The following is a 19,669-nucleotide window of genomic DNA, read 5'->3' on the forward strand; positions in this document are numbered from 1 at the left end:
GGGGGGGGGGGGGGTCCATCGTTGGTGAGTAAGGTAAGTAAAGAAACAGAGAGGCAAGGGGAGGGAAACAGAAAGGGACATATAAAGAAGAGGGAAGAGGAAGTAAAAAAACAGGGGGGAGAGGCTGAGAGCAAAAAAAAAGGGGGAGAGAAGCACTAATTAAAAAAAGGGGAGAGAAGCACTAATTAAAGAAAAAAAAGGGGAGAGAAGCACTAATTTAAAAAAGGGGAGAGAAGCACTAATTAAAAAAAAAAGGGGAGAGAAGCACTAATTTAAAAAAAGGGGAGAGAAGCACCAATTAATAAAAGGGGAGAGAAGCACTAATTAAAAAAAAAAGGGGAGAAAAGCACTAATTAAAAAAAAAAGGGGAGAGAAGCACTAATTTAAAAAAAGGGGAGAGAAGCACTAATTAAAAAAAGGGGGAGGGAAGCACTAATTAAAAAAAAAAATGGGAGAGGCACAGAGTGAAAAAGAAGGGGGGAAAGCAGCATTGAGGGCGCAGTGTGAGCATAAGGGGGCACAGTTTAGTTGTGATGAAGGGGCACAGTATTGTGTGTGTGATGGCACAGGGAGCTTGTTGCAATGTAGTGTGTGTGAGGTAGGTGGTGGCTAATTAATGGGCGCTATTTTGTTTGTAGGGTGATGGTGAGGCAATTTAATAGTGGGGACTATTAATTTAAGATGGGGTGGTTTGGGGGCTATTGAATATGGGGTGAGTTTAGGGAGAATGAGGTCTATTAAATGTGACTATGAGTTATTTAATGGCAGTGATGATTGCGGGAAATAGGTATTGCTGTTTGCAGGAAGGGAATAGGTTTATTTATTAAATGTGAATTATTATTATTTTAATGTTGGGACTGGAGGAAGGCCTAATTATTAATCGTGGGTGCTATTGATTTAACGCCAGGCCTGGCTGTAATTTTCTAAATGTAGCCATTTTTTTCCCCAAATAGTTCCTTCAACATTCCAGGATTTGGACAAGCCGTAACTAAAGAAACCAGCAGCCACAGGTGGAGAAAGCCACAGGTGGAGAAAGTGAGAAGAAAGGGTAGGAGAGAACAGCACAGTGTGTGAAATGTTGTGATTCTAGTAGGGACAATACCAATTTTTGGTGAATGTTGTGCCCAATGTAAGGTGCAGGCCAAGACTGAACTCTCTGTGTAAACACTGCATTGTTTCTATACTACACTGTGGTGCTATATGTCCTGAAAGTCAGGAGTGCTTGGACATATGAGATGATCCGGCGAATTGAGAGCCTAGTGATTTTGATGTTAGCCACGCCCCAATGGCGCATTTACCACGCCCCCAAATGCATGACCACACACCCTAAAAAAAAATTGCGGCGCAAATTTTTTTTGCATGCTCGACTATAAGGGGGGCCCCATGAATTTGTTGTACCGGGGCCCTGAATTCCTCTTGGCAGCCCTGGCTGGAGCCTCCACAGTGATTGTCCTGATAACCCACAAAAAAGAAAATCGTACAAACAGCATTTTACTATGCATTAATTGCAATTATCTGAATTAGCTTAATATGTTTATCTGATATTATACTGCAAATGGCATTAGGAATTTCATATGTTTACTTTTGGATGATTTGAGACAATTTCAACATGATTTGTAAGTAGGCTCTGCCTTTCTTAAAGTTTTTGGCATTTTTATGTTTTTCAGTGGGGTACCAATTACATAAAAATTAGAGCTAATCTAGCAAATCCTATGTCACATTCAGAATCAGCAGCACAAAGTTACCCCACAAACACTCTATTGTGATTGGCAGTAAAATGAGCATTGACAGGTGTAATATATATGTTATATTAGTGAACTGAAAGAAATATGAAAAACAGACAGTTCAGATAAGGCAAGAGTTGACCTTCCCACACAAGTAAGGGTGTATAACTGACATTGATGCAGATTTGATTACCAAAAACAATTGAAAGTCCACTTTCTGAGAAATTCAGAGTACAGAATTTTGGCACTAGCAAAGAATACACTTGTAGATGCAGATATGATGGCTGACGATTAATGCTATGTGATGGAGTTAGAGAACTTTATGGACTGGATAATTATTTTTTGAATTGAATCTGAGAAATGAAATGCATTGATGGCAGTTTTATAAAATTCTTCATTAAGACGAGAGTGGACAAAATACCTCAACTACAGACAACGGCTTTAGTAGGCATTTAAAAGACGATGAGAGGGCATAATGTTAAATGATGCAAGTCAAAATGGGCCCTCCCACCAAGGGCCCACCCACCCTTATGTTGAAAAGGACATGCACATAGTTTAACAACCCAAGTACTTCAGCGACAGGGACTGGCACTTCTGTGGCTGAAGTGCTTGATTTGTTTGGGCAGATACAAAAGCCAACATTTTGGTTGTGAACTGAGATAGGGATGTTAACAAATGAATAATAGCCATTTGGATAACAGCGGTCACTGGTCATATTCCTCAATATTGACAAATGACAATGTTATCACCCTCATCAAAGATGTCTACGTCCATTACATTTTAATTTAAAAAAAGAAGATCATCAAGTAGGTAACTGTTAGGCAGTATGAGTGGCACATTGGAGAGGGTTAGCAGTAATATTTTGTCCAAAATTGGTGAAAATTTGGACAAGCTGTGAAGAGATCATTAGAAAATAGACTTTAAATGACTGGTAATGCTATAAATAGTAATATAGGAACAAAAACAGCTCAAAATGACACAATTTGTAATTTAAATTCAAAATCCAAAACCAAAACCTTTCATGCTTTTGGGGCAAAATCTGTATCAAAATCACAACACAAAGACGTTTTTAGAACTAAACCCACATCCAAAACCAAAATACGGGGGTGAGCGCACATCTCTAGTAAGCCATAATAGACATGATACCTGGTCACCATGTAATGTTAAGTAAATTGTTTTATCTTAGTAGAATGCAATGTAGAAAGCTTCTGTTTACCCCAAAATAACTTTGCTCCACTATATGTCTGCATATACCGTACATGATTAAAAAGGTGTGTGTGCACACGCGAATCTGCAGCTCAGAAAGGCGCTGTGTGTCCTGCAGGAATTCTGGAAAAATTAGACAGCCAGTTGGAGACAGAAAAGAGGTCCATCCCAGGAGAAAGGAGTCTGCCAGACAAAGTTTCAGCAAAGAGCTGAGGAGACAGTTCAGTGAGTAGTTGAGTAGAGATTCAAGTATGGGACTTTTGTGTGCCACTCATACCTCCCCACACTTACCAGCACAACTCTTCTTCCTCTGATTGGTTGTGCTGCATTATGTCCCTGCAGTGTGCTTCCATTTATAACAATGCAGTGAATTAAGCAGATCAGGAGCATACAATTGGGGCCATACGTATGGTGGCCCAAGAGCTGCCTGTTGCCCACCACTGCAAACTACAAATACATATATTTAAAATATCACAAAAAGTACTGTAACCTACAGTCATTAAAGATATTGCAATAACTAGAAATGAAGGAGATATTGGATGGGATCAGCTTTCACAGTCTGAAATTATTGGTGAGAATTACCCTCTTGTGTTTTAGTGGGACATATAGAATACACTGCAGTAGGTTGTGAAGCTGCGTGGCAGAAAAAAGGGTTAAGCTTTTTGAGTGTATTAACTGCCTGATTTATACAGCACAAGGGAATGCTGATTTCTAACAATTTGTCTAATTTAGTTTGTACGAACACAATGAGAAAACAACAAACAGATTGGCCTGAACATGTCCCAAAAGATTTGGCTACTTCCGCAGAACAGGAGATTTGATGCCAAATGTAGAAATTGTTGATGCGCTTTTACAGCAGGGGAAAATAATGCATTCCGACAAATGTATGTATGTTTCCTTACTGTTTTGTGAGTTTGCTATGAATATGCACAACCATTTCTCAACGACACCCACATGTCCTGGGATTACTCTGAATATATTATGCATTAAGCTTCCAAGTACAATAGCTACACATACTTGGACATGACGCTGAGTGTTCACCAAAAGATCCCACTGCAATGAAAACCGTGTATATAAGAAAGACAACAAAACAATGTGCTAAATGCCATATTTGGAATGAATCAAGATATTGGTGCCAACCAAAGCTTTACTAAGACAAGATTTAGTTGAATGTTAGTTGTACATATATATATATATATATATATATATATAAAATATATAAATGCTTAGTGGCGTGTGTTAGTCTGTCTGTGTGTGTGTGTGTGGAAAAAATAAAACCAAGCTGCAGTGCCACCTGCTGGGCGGAGTTATACACTGACCTACTAAATTCTTAGTGTATGTGGGAAAAAAAATTCAGAAAGGGCTGAAATTTGGTATACTAAGATGTTTTTAATTTGTTAATTTAATTTGTTAATTGTTAAAAGTGTTTATAAAGATTTAAAAAAATATATATATATTTCTTGAAGGAGAAGTGACAGTTGGGAGTGGTTGGTGGTTGCCGGGGGTGACAGTGGGGAGTGGTTGGTGGTTGCCGGGGGTGACAGAGTGAGAGGAGTGTGATACTCAGGACCGCTGAGAGAGATCCCTGTGTCTGGATAGACATCTGCATAGATGTGGCGATGAAAATGAAGGATGAGGTGATGGAGAAGAATGATGAGATGGTGACATGTGGACAAAACCACGTTAAAAAAGGGCGCTTACATCGGGAAGTAACGCTCTTCCCCTGAGGAGGCCTGGGCTATGGCCCAAATGCATGACAAGAACCTTTTTAACACCTTAAGTAGCTTGATTTGACTAGAATGCATGAGTATCATGCACGGGTTAACTTGTATATATATATATATATATATATTTTTTTTATTTATTTTTTTATTATTATTTTTTTTAATCGATCTTCGCAGTGAAGCAGGTTGCTTCAAAGAGTTGCAAAGTTCCAGTGATATCATCTTTCACTTCTGCTGTATTTAGAAATTTCACATTGTAGCTTCTTTTTAGGCTAGGCACTAAAGTGGGACATACCAATCATGAGTTTAAAGTAGTACAAATGAAGTCCAAGTTGGATAATTTTTTTGCCACTTGGGAGAGCTTGATAGACATTCTTCCCCTCAATCTTAGAACACAACTCTGGAAAAGCTTACACCATACATCTTGTATGAGTTGAGGATATGCACTAGAGATCCTCGAATAACACTCCCCTCTCCTCACTAATTAGGCTGGGACGACCCGTCCCCACCTTTCTTTTTTTCTTACCACATTTCTACAATGCTGCAATATTTGATCACCATCACCTCTATATTTCTATTTTTTGGGTCCTATTGTTACATTGCTTGATTGCTATCAACACATTGTCTCATTATGCGATTGTATAATATATAAATATGTACACTCTATGTATTGGACATTTTTCTTTTCTAATGGATCTGTCTCATGTAACCTTGCCTGATTGTTGTATGTTGGACTGCTTGTATTATGTTGTTTTGCATATACAACCTCAATACAAATGATTAAAAAAAAGTAGTATCATCCTAAGAGGAGGAGAGAGAGTGAGAAGAGGTCAAAGCATAAAATTTGTGGAAAGAGACTGGGATGACCTCAGGGGAAAGATGGAGAAAAACTGAAAATAGTAAAGTATAGCCTCAGAGACTCTAACCCAGTGGTTCCCAAACTGTGCACCTATGCTCCTTGGGGTGCCTCGGCGATCTCACAGGGGTGGCTTGGCCAGGGCCGGTGGTAATCAAGGCGAGTGACTACTTGGTAATTATTTTGGCTAAGGGGTGCCTTGAAAAAATTATGGAAACCCTAAGGGTGCCTTGAACTGAAAAAGTTTGGGATCCACTAGCCTATTGAGTAAAAACATGGGACTGGTGACAAGTGAGAGGACTGGGGACAAATACCTAAGTAGAGACTGGGGACTAGCACTTTCAAGTATAAATGGCTAAATAGAGATAGCATGAGAGATAATGCTGCTACAGAGAACAGTACCCATGAAGGGAAAGAGAGTGATTTTCCCAATTCAACTCCTGAGGAATAACAACAGCACATTGATGTATTTTATTGCAGCATGCTGTGTACATTTGTGCAGAAGATATGAATAAAGTATGTACTTTAACAAGATATGGTCTAGCTACCATAACTGTACCAACTTACTGTGACTTGCCTAACCATGTTTCATTAAAGTATTACACTGAAGCCACCTATGAAGGAAAGAGGTTACACACATCGTGAATATCGTGCCTGTGCATAGAGCGAACAGCTCAATGCATTCTGCTATGTGGTGTGATTGGAGCAGGACTGGGAAGACATGAGGCCAAATTGTGCTTGCAAAGTATGTACAACTTTGTGGCTAAGTGAAAAATGAGGCAAATATTTACCTTAGTGGTTTTGCAATTTTCACTCATCTCTAAGTAAAGATCAATATTTTCTGAATTTTCTTTCCATTTTATGCTACAACTTGGCCTAGCACAAAAACTTGCTCTGACTGACACAATTATTCTTATGTGTGGTGACAGATTAAAGTTAGGAAAGATATGGCCATTTACCTGAAATTAAATCCTTTGTGTGACTCTTTCAGACAGAAATGTCTCCTGATACGATGTGTGTTTCATATTGATTGAACCAATCACATTGACCAATTTGTCATTAACACACTGACAACAAAATAAGTTAATTAAGTTAAGTGGTTTATATACCAATTATATACATGATAAAGCCATTTTAGAGTATATGTGAACATATATACATATTTAAGGTGACATAGCTGATATGTTTTTACTTTTATGTCTGTTCTTTTCTATAGAGGAAGCAAACATTTAAAAGAATACTCTTTAGTGGAGTTGCTGGAGCTTGTATGATTTGCTTGTAATGTCCTAGGTAACAAAAAATGAACCATTAAAAAAGTAGATGAAGCTTCAAAGATATTTTCACACAAAAGGCAGGACAAGAATGAACAAGACATTTTATATTTATGTTTTATATATAAACATTTTAAATGTTAGTCTTCACTGTCATTTAATTGTGTTTTGTATGTCTATGACAATAACACAAGGAAAAACACTGTGTGGTTGATGAGCACAGTATGAGTACAGTACACACTATAAGTAATACTTCAGGTTGATGAGTAGCCTTGATAGATTAGCATATGGTGTGTTACAAGAAGGTGGAGCTAGCGAACCACCTATAGTACACAAATATGAATATCTCCAGGCTCATACAGAAAACACTGGAAAAGAATATCTTGTGCCGTTCTAAAAGTGTTTCTTCGTCATGTTTCTAAAACTGATTCTTTGCACCTCCTTTTATAACTTCTTGGGAAAGCTAAGCATTGCAAGTGTTTTACAGTCCCTCTGGCAGTGAAGTCTAATTAAATTATATTACCACCATTGTGTAGAAAACTTTAAGCAAGAACCTTTATACAGTTTGATTATATTTTACATTTTATGTGCTTCCTTAGTTTAATTTACAACATTTTCACAGCACATGTACACTAATCTACAATAATTAGATACTGGATGGTACATTATTTTCCTATATGAAATCCATCACATTAGTTTACTTTTTTAATCTATCTCAATGCATGCCATTAACCAGGAGTACATCTTCAAAGTAGATTTCTCAACTATGGTCCACCAGCAATGCTCAAGAGTTTACAAATAACAAATGCTGAGAGTTTGCTAATCGGATGCCCTTCACTTCTGTTTATGCCTCTTTAGCTAACTCTTCTCGGTGGAAGCTGAACCAGCTGGAGAAAGATTCTGACTGCGGAATAGCACACTGGCTGTGACATAGTATTCCACCCTTTACCACTTTGGCAGATTGCAACCCACTCCCTGTAAATCAACATTAGGATCCTGTACAGCTCACCAACTGTTTATTGTTAGGCTCTCACAAACTGTGTCAGTTGTGACTTTGTCTGATGCTCAGAAACCCAGAGTTACATGGCAGGGCTGGCTGCCAAATTTAAGCCTGGGGGTGAGACTCAGCTAAGCTGTCTATTTGGAGCATCTTAAATTAAATAAAATGCAGGTGTAACGAATACTTACCCCTCCGCATTCCCCCGCTGCTCCGTCGGACCCGGAAGCCGCACTTCTGGGTTCGGCAGTCACATGACCGCTAAAACCTAGGGCGGGGAATTCAAACAGGGCTCACTATAAAAATATAGCTTTGACACTTGGTGAGTGTCAGAGCAACTCACCTGTTCCTGGCTCCTGTTCCCTGTTCCTCCTAGTGCCTGCTCCTAGTGTATTTGACCTCCCGTGTACCGACCCGGCTTGCAGACCTTTCTGGATCTCCTTTATCTGTGTACCGACCCGGCTTGCTGGCTACTCTGATTGCCTGTGCTTCTGACCCGGTTTGTTTGACGTTCCTCTCTCTACTCGCATATCTGCCATATCTGGGTACCGACCCGGCTTTCTGACGACTTTCATTGCCTGTGCTCCTGACCCGGATTGTCTGATGCCTCTATTACCTTCTTGCTGCATCCTCCCGCTGCACCTGCCGCTACACTACTTCTTGAGGCGAGCCTGAGGACCGCGACCTGTGTCTCTTGGCAGCTAAGCCCATCCCACCTTGTGGCGGTTTTTGGTGAACACCGGGGAGTTCATTAGACTCCGAACCTCAGGAAAGCCAGCGCTAAGCAAGAATAGTCCAGGATCCACTTAAATCCGTTACAGTTTGCTCTGACCATGGATCCAGTGGCTAAAGAACTACTGGAGCATTTAGTGGGAAGAATGGTCAAACAAGAGGCCAATGAAGAGCAACTTCTAAAATTCCTTCAGAGTTCATCTACCCGGATGGACATTGTTCAGAACACCTTGGTGGCTACCGGACCTCCTGCACCAGTGGCTGCAGCTCCGGATCCCCTTCTGCAGCAGCAGCTTCTACCTCTCAATTACGGATACCTAATCCGCCTAAATTTGATTGAGACCCTAAATTTTGCAGAGGATTCCTGAACCAATGCTCCATTCAATTTGAGCTACTGCCCGGGAATTTTCCTTCTGAGAAGAGAAAGGTGGCCTATGTGATATCTCTGCAGTCTGGTCAAGCCTTAGCATGGGCGTCCTCATTATGGAAGAGGAATGATCCCATCCTGCATAATTTCTCCACCTTCTTGTCCACCTTCAAGAAGATTTTTGATGAACCAGGAAGGGTCTCCAACGCAGCTACCACTTTATTGCGTCTTCGCAAAGGCAAACAGTCTGTGGGTCAGTATGCAGTTCACTTCAGAACTATGGCCTCTGAACTGCACTGGGACGACAGGGCTCTTGTGGCTACATTCTGGCAGACTCTTTTAGATCGGATTAAAGACGAGCTGGTATCCCTAGAACTCCCTACATCTCTGGACGATCTCATCTCTCTCTGCGTTAAGATTGATTTATGTTTCAAGGAGTGTAATTCTGACAGGGAACAATCTCGAAGCAGTATGATCTGTTTAGCCCTTAACTTCCAGACACCTGTTCTTCCTCCTGAGGAACCGATGCAATTGGGGAGGACCCGCCTGTCGATCGAAGAGGGAAGAGGAGATTCCGAAACTAGTTGTGTTTATATTGTGGAGAGAGCGGCCATCTTCTGAATTCTTGTCCCAAACGTCTGGGAAACGACAGGGTCTAACGTGTTCGGGAGCTGTGTCATTGGGCCTCCTTACTCAGTCTCCCTCAGTCCCTTATAGTAATGATTGTGTCACCATTCCTATTTCTTTACAGTCAGGACGATATTCCTTTTCTCAGTCCGTACCAGAGCTGCTGGGAATTTCATTTCTGCTGCCTTGGTAAAGCAATTTTCCATTCCCACGCAAGCCTTAGAACAACCTATCTCCCTTTTAGCCATCTGTGGGGGGGAAATTCCTGAAGGATCCATCTTTGTACGTACCACTCCTCTTCTTCTTCAGATTGGAGCACTCCATCAGGAGAGTATCTCTTTCTTCGTAATCCACAAATCTACCAATCCAGTTATCCTTGGACTTCCGTGGCTTCGTCTCCATTCCTCTAACCTGGACTGGCAGTCCGGCCATATCTTATCTTGGGGACAACATTGTTTTACTCATTGCCTTTCAAAGTTGGTTCCCAAGAAGGATCCCAAATGCCACAAGAGATTACCCTTGGCACTTCTTCCTGAACCCTACCAAATCTTTGCTGATATCTTTTGTGAACAGGAGGCAACGAAACTCCCTCCACAAAGAATTTGGGACTGTAGCATAGACCTCATTCCCAGCAAGCCAGTGCCCCGAGGCCAAGTGTATCCACTTTCCGTTCCCAAATCCAAAGCCATAGAGAACTATGTCCAAGATAATCTAGGAAAAGGCTTCATCCGAAAGTCCTCTTCTCCTTTTTTCTTTTTGTAAAAAAGAAAGACGGGGCCTCCGCCCTTGTATTGACTATCGAGGTCTAAATGCCATCACCGTAAAGAATCGGTACCCATTACCACTAATCTCAGAATTATGTGACCGTATTAAGGGGGCTAACATATTTTCTAAACTGGACTTCAGAGGACCCTACAACCTGGTGCACATTAAGCAAGGAGATAAGGGAAGACAATCTTGAACACCCAGGACAGTCACTTTGAATACTTGGTCATGCCCTTTGGGTTGTGCAATGCCCCGGCTTTTTTTTCAAGATTTCATGAATTTCAAGACCTGTTGTACCAATTTGTGGCCATCTACTTAGATGATATCCTCATCTTCTCCCAAGACTTAGTATCACATTGTAAACATGTCTTGGAGGTTCTGTCTCGTATTAGAAAGAATCATCTATATTATAAATTAGAAAAATGTACCTTTGAACAGAGACAAGTTCCTTTCTTAGGTTATATCATTTCTGGCACTGGATTGCAAATGGATCCCACCAAGTTAAAGGCCATACTAGATTGGCTTCAGCCCTCTGGCCTTAAAGCTACACAACGGTTCCTAGGATTCTCCAATTATTACCGCCAGTTAAAAGATATCATTAAAAGATACTCTACTCTGGTGGCACCCATCACCGCCTTGACCCGTAAGTCGGCGAATGCCAAAGTATGGATTCTTTTCCTGTCGCCTTCTACTTGCTGAAAGGAACTACGGTATCGGTGACAAGGAGCTCCTGGCCATCAAATTGGCTCTTTTTAAATGGAGGCATCTCCTAGAAGGAGACCAGTTCCCATCACCATCTACACTGATCACAAGAACTTGCTATATTTACATACTGCTCGCTGACTAAATCCTCAGCAAGTAAGATGGTCCTTATTCTTCTCCTGATTTGACTTCAACATCTCCTTCCGTTCTGGATCTAAAAATATCAAGGCAGATGACTCGGAACCCTTAGAGGATAATAAATTTATTCTGGACCCCAGTCGAATTTTGGCAGCAAGATATATCAAGAAAAGCTGTCCTCCGGACAAGATCTTCATTGCTGCACCTCTTCGCATTAAACTCCTACGATGGGCTCCTCGTTCCCTCTTCTGAGGTCATGCTGGCATTCGCAAGACTTGGGCCTCGCAACTACTGGTGGCCTTCCCTATGGGAGGATGTAAGGGAGGTTTGTGTCTTCTTGTTCCATATGTTCCAACACAAAACCCCTAGGAGGAGGACTTATGGTCATTTACTATCAATACCAGTTCCCGAATACCCTTTTACCAAATTTTTTCTTCTGAAGTCCCAGCAGTGGACTTATTATTTCGCAACTTCTCCCACATCTGGGAACAAACCAAATTAAGTCTCAGAAAAGCCATCACTCGCTCTAAATAGGCCTACGATAAAAGGAGAAGAGCTGGCCTTAATTTTACCATCGGTGACAAGGTATGGCTATCTACACAAAACATTTGTTTAAGAGTTCCAGGCAAGAAATTTGCTCCCTGGTTCATTGGACTTTTTTCCATCTCCGAGATCATCAATCCAGTAGCCTTCAGACTAAGATTACCATGTTCTCTTCGTATTCCATTTGACCACAACGTGTCTACCATTGCTATACCAATCAGGCTTAAAATTCTGACCAAGGCTACCCAGGCACTGTTGATGTTTGACTTGGGTCAAACTTTCCTGGATGGGTAAAATTTCCTGGAACTTGTGGATGATAGTCTTGGATCTGGGTCTGAACATTGCTGCTTTCTTTCTTTCTCTGAACAGAACACTCCATCTATTTAGAAGATTGATATCACAGACTAGACAGCACAACATTAAAACCACTGCCAAGTGAAGTGATAAACATTAATTATCCTGTTACAATGGCAACTGTCAAGGGGTGGGATATATTAGGCAGTAAGTGAACAGTTAATATATTGCTAATAGAAAAAATGGGCAAGCCTTAGGATCTGAGAAACTTTGACAAGGGACAAGTTGTGATGGCTAGACGACTAGGTTAGAGCATCTCCAAAATAACAGGGGTTGTGTTGTGTTTCTGGCATACAATGGTTAGAATCTACCAAAAGTGGTCCAAGGAAGGACAACCAGTGAACCTGTGACAGGGTTATGGGTACCAAAGGCTCATGATTGGTGTGGGGAGTCAGCATTAATTTGCTGAAAAACTTAATGCTGGCTATGATAGAAAGGTGTCAGAAAACAGAGTGCATTACAGCTTGCTGTGTATTGGGCTGCATAGCCGCAGACCGGTCAGCGTGCACATGCTGACCCCGTTCCACTACTGAAAGTGCCTACAATAGGAACGTTAGCACTTGAGTGTTTGTGGAATGTGCTGGAAAAATAAGCCAGAGCCATTTAGTCCCCACCTCCCATCTTACAGGACTTACAGGAAAGATCTCCTGCTAATATCTAGGTGCCAGATACCACAAAACACCTTCAGAGGTCTTGTGGAGACCATGACCATTCATGTTTCATTAACATGTTGCCACACAGTCTGTGATTGAAAGTGCATTTTTTAAGAACTCTGTATTCATGTATTAATAATTTGCAATATATCATATGTTATTGCATTTAGTATAGGTGTGATTAAATCCTTACTGTCTAGCTCTTAATTGACAGCATCTTGCATTAGTTATAACTATTATCACTGCTGGTTCATACAATGTTCTGTATCTATCACTACTTAGACTTTATGATAAGGGTTCTTAAAACCGCTTAATATTATTCACCAAAAAATATATTTACTGTTACTGTTCAATACATCCTGTTCTCTGTGACTACCACCATTGCTAATTTTAACTTCTCGCTCATATTGATCAATAGGTCATTAATTGCCTCAAACAATGACCCCTTAGTGGGGCATGGCTTGACCAAGCATGGAGTGGGTAGCAAAGCTCCTACTCTTCGGCCAAAATCCTGTTTAAAAATCCGGTATCAACACATTGCTGACCACTGAAACTGGTCAAATTCACCTGTGAGACTTCTTATACCGTCCTGGAGTGGTGCCATACTGACTGCATGGCCGCCAATATACTGTTTGAGGATCATCACCCACCTGGGGTCCACTTGCCACTATGCTGCTGGTTACCATTGATTATTTAAAGCCTGGAGTCTAGTGCTGCCATTCTTACCTATCACTGCCAGACAGGTCCTGCTAGTGAGGCAATGGGAGGTTTCCTTCAATGAAGGTGGTGCGCTTAATTACCTGGGGATAGGCTGTTGGCGCCAGGTGAGCGGAACAACTGTCTGACTCTTTCTAATATTAGTTGGGGCTTATATGTTCTGGACTTGTCCAGGTGCTGCCAACTGTTGAGGCTGAGGGATAATGCATCTTTCTCAGTATCAATCACCCATCTGCATTGAATCTCTCCTTTGCCAGTGAGCTCCTCCGGGTGTGCCCTGTTCCTTTTTCAATCTGGATTGAACTGAGAACTGTCTGGCTAACTTCCTGCTGTCTGTGCAGGGCCCTCTTAAGACCATCTTGGGCCCCCGGGCACAGCAGTGCACCGGGGCCCCTATAGATACAAAAAAAAATTAAAAATGATTATATATATATATATATATATATGGGCCCGTCGGAGGAAGCCAAAAAAAAACCTGGAAAAAGAAAAGAAGAAAATACTTACCGTGCTGTCAGCTGGCGATCTGGCTCCCTCCCTGGTCTCCTCCTCCGTCGCGCTCGCAGTGCATGTCGGGCGTGACGTCATCATGCCCACCCGACATGCACTTTCGGGCGGGCATGATGACGTCACGCCCGACATGCACTGCGAGCGCGACGGAGGAGGAGACCAGGGAGGGAGCCAGATCGCCAGCTGACAGCACGGTAAGTATTTTCTTCTTTTCTTTTTCCAGGTTTTTTTTTTTTGCTTCCTCCGACGGGCCCCCCTTTGCTGCAGGGCCCCCGGGCACCTGCCCTTTGTGCCCTATGGGAAAAACGGCCCTGTGTCTGTGTGTATAACGTTCTCTTTGGAGCTGGTAAAATTACAAACCTCAGCGACTGCAAAGCTAGAAAATTTTGACAGCATCAGCTGAAACATCTACCTCGGCCATGAATTCCATTCCATCCAACAGGTTCTACTCGCTATCTGAGAAGGGGGTTACAGACCATAAGGCCAAACATCATATCTCTTCAAAGGATAATGTGACCGCCCTATGAAAGATGAGATTGCAGATTTGGCGACACAAATCAATATGTGCAGACAAAAGTTGTCTGGTATGGAGTGAAGGCTCCGATGGAACAATCTCAGGTTTGTGGGGCTGCCTGAGAGAGCGGCAGGTTCCAACCCTGATTCTTTTTCGGACATTTGGCTTATACGGCATTTGTGAAAGATGCTTTTACCCCACACTTTGTTTTGAAAGTGCCCACCGCCTTCCATCTCAGCCTCCTCAACCAGGAGCACCTGCTCGTACATGCATTGCGAAACTGCTCCATTATAGGGACCATAACACTGTTCTTCGGTTGGCAAAAGCACAGGGGCCCCTCAAGTATGAAAACCATACAGTTTCAGTTTCCCCGGCTTTGTTATTGAGGCCCAGAGGAGCCAGGTCCAAATCACTAACATAAAGTGGAGGCTCAGGAACTTACAACTTACTTATGCAATGCTGTCCCTACATGGCTTTGGGTAGTGACTGGATGGCCGATCCCAGGCTGGAGCCCAGGTGAGATAGCAATTCTCATGTTATTGTGTTGTTATACTATTTGTTTTCATGCTCTATTTTATAGGATATGATATATTGTATGTTGATTTTTGGCAAATATGCAATGGGTAGATGATATATTTCTGGAGAGTTGCAACATGTTTGTGGTAGGTAGCCCTCTGTTATTTTTTCGTTGGGGTTGTTCAGGTTATAGGAAGATCAATGTTTGGGATTTTTCTAGGTTGCTGATTGGTATATTTATAATTTGCGGTTAGAGAAGGGGAGGTTGGTGGCTTGCAATAAGTTTTTGCACGGTGTTGTCTTACAACTGTATTACTCTATGTATATGTCTGCTTGCTCATGGTTCCTGTTGGGGTCAGTATTGGTCACTGTTTTTACTGTGTCTCTATGTTCCCAATCTCTATACTTCCCTATATAGGTGGGGTGGGGCATCTGGTTATATCCGTAAGACCCATTTTTATGCCTTTTATGATGGCTTCGGATAGGGGGATTCTGAAGGACTTCATCTGCTTTTCTGGAATGTAAGGGACTTAAATGATAAAATTAAAAGGTCTTTGGTCCTGGCCCAGGTTATATACAACCCTGACATAGCATGCCTGATATAAACTCATGAAAAAGCCCTTGGTGGGATGTGGCTATCATTCCCTCAACTCTTGTGGTTTGTCAGTGTTAGTTAGAAAACACTTGTGTTTTCTGCTGGAACAAGTTCAGAATGACCCCTATGATTGCTATGTGTTTCTCAGGGCCCAGGTGAATGCTTGTTCCCTTATACTTTTGCCCATTTACGTCCCTAGGGCCTAGCTAACAGGTTAAGAGCAACTGAAAAGGTGTAGAGAAAAGCAAGAGTGGAGTCATTGGGCAGAAGGCCCAAGAAGGACGTGGGCAGAGTAGCTGAAGATCAAAGTTAAAAGTGGTGGAAACAGAAGGAGAGAGGGCCCTGCTCAAAGGAGATTACAATCTAAAGGGAAGGATAGACATACCGAAGACACAAAAGATGAAATAGGGAAAGGGTCACACAGAGCGAGAAGGAGAAAGGGAAAGAAGAGATGAGAGGGAGAGGTAGCCGACAGTTGGGTAGTTAAATGGATGACAGATAGGCTTTTAAGAAAATATGTATTTTTAATACCTGTTTGAAGCTACACAGATTGGGTGCTGTTCTGATAGAACCAGGGAGATTATTCCAATGAAGCTAGGCAGCACGGGTGAAGTCTTGAATACGTGAGAGAAAAGAGGTAATCAGAGGAGAGGAGAGGCAAAGATCGTTGGCCAGTCACAGTGGGCAAGATGGAATGTGAATAGTGATGAGGTTGAAGATGTAGGGAGCAGTGAAGTTGGTTAGGGCCTTAAATGTGAGGGTGAGAAGCTTGAAAAGGATTCTGTAGGGGAAGGGGTGCTGAATGACTCTTTACCAAAATAAATAATAATTTCTTCTCTCTGGTCTGACTCCAAATATAAAGACCTACTACATTGCTATGCAGTTGGCTTATTTGTAGAAGTGGATTAGGGAGTCCCCAGGAGTGGTCTTCCACAGGATTTCTGGATACTAGGCATTGTGCTCATGTACTCTACTTCAGGTTTTGTTAGGTACCAGGGTTTCCAGGGCCACTGCGCCATTGCTACAGCAGACGGCACTGAGCTGGAATATGATGCAGGTGACTTTGGAATGTATGTGTCACAATTCGGATGTCTAGGAAGGCCCGAAGGGATTGCCCAGTTTTAGCCCCAACCTCCTTAAGGTACAGAATCTAACAGAGAGAGAGAGGTTTTCAGCAGGGACTCCCGCAAAGGAGTATGGACTTAGCCGCTCACTAACCTCAGGTCACGGTTCTCTCAGAGGGTAATGGCAAGACTTGAAGGAGAGCCTAGTATACAGAGGCACTGAAGAGCAGGAGGGGATGTTCTGCAGCAGAGATTGCTATTGAAGTCCTGTGGAGCTGGGAAGCGCCAATGAATCAAGAACACTACGGATAAGATGTTCTGCAGCAGTGACTGTTGAGGAGGTCTTGTTGAACTAGTAACTGAACAAGTAAAAAGGCCACTGGAGACTAAACAACAAGGTAACAAAAGAAACAGGAGCCAGGACTGGGACACGTCTAACCAGGAGGAGAGATCTAAAGTTCTGGGACTTATCTAATGCAGGAGATGCCTTTTATAGTGGATCTACACCTGATTGGTTTCCGGAATCTGAATGAATGAAAGCGCCGGGTCCGTGCATGCGCAGAACCCGGCAAGATAGAGGCTGCATTGGAGGCCGCGGGGTTCGTCTGTAGGATAGCCGTCGGGGAGAGAGAGGTAAGTAAGCACCTATCTGAACAGCGGGTCTGAGCGGTGACAGTATGGTTACTGATCCTGACATACCTATATGAATATCTCTGCTCTTGTAGTATTATGTAAGCTCGGATGTTTTCCTGCCTGGTGAGATGTAGGTGTTACTTCCCTTTGCCAACTGTATTATAACAAAACTTTGAAGTCATTTGCACAGCTGCAGCAGGACTTTCCCCTCCCACATCAGTTGTTTCATAGTTATTTGCATCTGAGACATGCTCTGCAGACTCAATTTGGGAGCCTCACCTAACACATTTAGTTTTACCTTTTCTATTTCCTATCAATGAGGGTTTTGATTTCATCTGACTTCCAATTGTTCAATTGCTTGTAGTGTTAAATCCTGTTTGCTGATCTCCTTCCTGACTCTTAGATTACGGATGATGTCAAATTGCATCACATATTCTTTCTTTCTAAAGCTGGGTACACACCACAGAAATTTCAACCAACTTTTTATGCCAAGCGATTTTACATGCGACCGATGGTGCGATCGCTCAGTCTATGGACTGCATACACACTAGCCTTGTTTAGGACAATAAAGGGAAGAGCGGACGTCCCTTTAGCGACTTTTTACCGTCATGTTGTCATGAGCAATGACTGTAATTTCGTACTCACTGTTGTGGATCGGTCGGATGTTTATACACAATGCACAGCGGAAACGAGATTGGACCGAAAATATTAAACGGTACGACCAACCAAATGAGGCGATAATCGTCCATTTGGGCAGACTTTCGACCATTGTGTCACTGCACACACTGACCCGACTTTTGAACGAGCGGTCGTATGTCGGCTGTTTGAGCCGATTATTGGATGAAAACAGTGTAGTGTGTACCCAGCTTTAGCTCTAGATGTGTGCAGTTTTAGATAGTGGGTAGTTTTTAGAATGTATACTGTTGTGTTTTTTTGTTTGTTTGTAATTTAAATTAAAATAATGAATAGAAAAAAAACAACATTCTACTTCATAGCTCTAGATACTGTCTTGTGTATAATTTGCACCAACAATTCTTCAATTCTTCTCTCTGACTTTATGTTTCGCTGCGCCGTACACTGTACAAACAGTAGACTATACAGGGTGAAACAGTACAGAACAATAAGCAAAAAATACCAATACTTCAAAAACTCCAGCCAGGCTAATGCAGTAAAGACGGAGTAGAAGAACAGGTATGGAGAAAGGAGGGAAGAGGGCCCTGCTCATGTGAGCGTACATCCTAATGGAGGATAAACAGAACAGGCACAAGGGCAGCCAGTTGAAGCATGGGGGAGAGAAGAGGGGGGCCGGGAGGAGAGAAGGGAGAACAAGCGGAGGAGATGGGGGGGTTAAGGGGGTTATTTTACAGTGAACCTTTCACCACCCTTGAGCCCATAACATTTTTAGTTGTTTATTTTAACGCAAATCACTAGGGGCCTGATTGATCAAGGCACGCATTGTGAGCGCAACCCGCGTTTATAAATTTCCGCAACACACATTTAATAGAATGTTGTTAATGTCTACTGAGCATAAACTACATTTTTATAGTTGTACATGATTGCAAACACATTATAACATGCATACAAAACTGTCTTCACTACTGATCAGCACTTAGATTAGTCCTTTAGCTGGAGCAAGACATACGGCAGAAAAAGAAGTAACTTTGAGATGCTCATAGCTTGATTCGGATGTGGCTTAGTGCGCTTGAGTTTGTCACTCCCCTACTGTACATTGACTATGGCAAAATGACCCTTTTTCCGCCCGATTCACTCCCTAATTTGTAGGCTGTAGTTTGTGTCCTTTACATTTATGAACGCAGCAGAGAGAGCTGCGTTCAAGGAACATATCTCCCGGTTCTGGGCATATTGATTTTGCATACAATACGCTCAAAATAAGCAGATACATGCCTTGACGAATGAGGCCCCAGGTGTGTAAAAACAAGAACCTTTTCAAGTTGCCTCAATATTTTAACTATGAATGTGACCATTTTATGCTTATTAAACATAACTGTGGATTAAATGTCTAATTATGCATGACTTAATCACTGCAAGTTGTCTCCTTAGCATTCAAATCTAGTCTTCTCCAGAACACTTATGTGAGTGTAGTCATGTCACATGAATTGCGGGATACATTATCTTGTCAGTCAATAAGGAGCTTCCACCCTCCCTCCTTCCTGGCCTCACAAGGCCAGATGTAAATCAGATTATGATGTCACAAAGCATATTGGTATATGTAGAAAAGAGCACAACATAAAGGAAACAAAATAACATGTAAGATATATACATGTTTCTGGAACTTTTCACTTTCAGAAAATAAGCTGCTGTTGAAAGTTCCACCACAAAATGTGTACTCTCAGCTTGTGTTTTTAATGCTCTTCAGCACCTTGGAGAGTGAAATCATGGAATCGGATGACTCAATGTTTGTTTTATCAGCATGTGTGACAATGACCTTCCTAAAAAAGCAGAT

The 19,669-nt window shown here is 42.0% G+C and overlaps 1 long non-coding RNA gene across 1 annotated transcript in view; it reads left to right on the forward strand.

The window, feature by feature from the left end:
- Nucleotides 1-1,019: 1,019 nt before the first annotated feature.
- The window catches only part of LOC142100075 (uncharacterized), a 75,993-nt gene continuing 57,343 nt past the window's right edge, over nucleotides 1,020-19,669 (forward strand). The window contains exon 1 of the long non-coding RNA XR_012678686.1: nucleotides 1,020-1,048. This is a non-coding gene — a long non-coding RNA (uncharacterized LOC142100075). The remainder of the gene's footprint in view (nucleotides 1,049-19,669) is intronic.

The sequence above is a fragment of the Mixophyes fleayi genome, chromosome 8 (assembly GCF_038048845.1).
Source record: "Mixophyes fleayi isolate aMixFle1 chromosome 8, aMixFle1.hap1, whole genome shotgun sequence".
Lineage (NCBI taxonomy): Eukaryota > Metazoa > Chordata > Amphibia > Anura > Limnodynastidae > Mixophyes > Mixophyes fleayi.